A 1,540-nucleotide genomic window follows, 5' to 3' on the forward strand; every position below is an offset into this window, starting at 1 on the left:
GTCCCCTGCTAGCCATCTTGTGGTGACGTTGCGCGACGCCACCTAGGCTTTTATTATATAGGATATTTTTATTATTTGATTTCAGAGAGGAAGAGGGAGAGAAACATCAATGATGAGGAAAAATCATCGATTGGCTGCCTCCTGCATGCCCCACCCTGGGGATCAAGCCCAAAACTCAGGCATGTGCCCTGACTGGGAATTGAACTGTGACCTCCTGGTTCATAGGTTCACGCTCAATCACTGAGCCACGCTGGCTGGGCTGATATGGTTTCTTAATTTTGATGGAGATACACATTCTCAAGAAACTGGGTAATTGCATAACTGTACAAATGTTTCCAAGGCAAATCTACATGGTTTGATAGTCTCTTCTGTCTTGGATTTCTGATATCTGTACCCTTTCCAGTGGTCCTCTTGCAGGCAGGCACTTCCATGCTGTGAAAGTTTTGAACAAGCTTTCATTTCCTGAGATGGTTTGGGGCTGGTGGGAACTTCAGCTCTGGTTTTCTGCCACTTGCAGATGATAGCTTTTGGGATTAGTGCAGATAGGAGTGGAATAGGGCCCGAGTGATCAGAGAGATATATTATAAGGTGAAGAAAGTAATGAACCATTGTCCTAATCCCAGAAGATGTGGGCCTCATTCCTGCCCCATTTCTTTCCCAGACATGGCCAAGCCAAAAATCAGATGTAGTGTCAGTACCCTGAAGCAACAACTCAAGGGAAACCAGTGTAGTCCACTTTCACTGTCCCTTTAGTGGTTTCACAGTTGCTGCCCAGCTGTGCTAGACTCTGTTGTCTGTTGTCTTTGCACACAGTGCTGTACAGGGGACAGCTCTGAGCCCACATGCAGGAAGGTGTTGGGGGAGGAAGGCTGAAGGACAGGCCCCTTGGCTCACCAAGACCTTGCTTCCACTTCCTGAGCTGGCATTTACCCTTTTGGCTCAAATAATTTACTTTTAGTTGTCAAGTAGGGATAACAATCCTAGCTTACTCTCAGGAAGCTCTTTTAAAGACCACTTTCTTATTTGATCGTGAAAAATGCTTGATAAACTCTTTAAAAAAAGAAAAAGAGTAGAGTAATAGGTGTATCTACTGGCCTGGCCTGGAAACATGGAACTGACAGCAGCATCTGTGAAAGGAAGGTGCCTCCTCCAGAGAGAGAGAGAGAGAGAGAGAGAGACAGAGAAAGAGAGAGAGAGAGAGAGAGAGAGAGAGAGAGAGAGGGAGAGAGAGAGAGGCTGTCTCTCAAATGGGACTCAGAATGTCAGAATGCTGCTATTATTTTTTGCTTTTGTCTGAGTCAGTTTTTTCTTTCAAATGGGACTCAGAATGTCAGAATGTTGTTATTATTTTTTGCTTTTGTCTGAGTCAGTTTTTTTCTGAGCAGCTGCAGCCGAGTTTAATTTCTGATGTGCTACTAATACGTATCTACCCCCTAGGATGTGTCCCCGAACCTGCGGGAGACATTTAGACCCAGATCTGCCTCTCCAGGTGCTTGCAAGCTTCTGTAGATGAAATGACAAATGCTCATCCCTCCTAAAA

Source organism: Myotis davidii, unplaced genomic scaffold, assembly GCF_000327345.1.
Source record: "Myotis davidii unplaced genomic scaffold, ASM32734v1 scaffold196, whole genome shotgun sequence".
Classification (NCBI taxonomy): Eukaryota; Metazoa; Chordata; class Mammalia; order Chiroptera; family Vespertilionidae; genus Myotis; species Myotis davidii.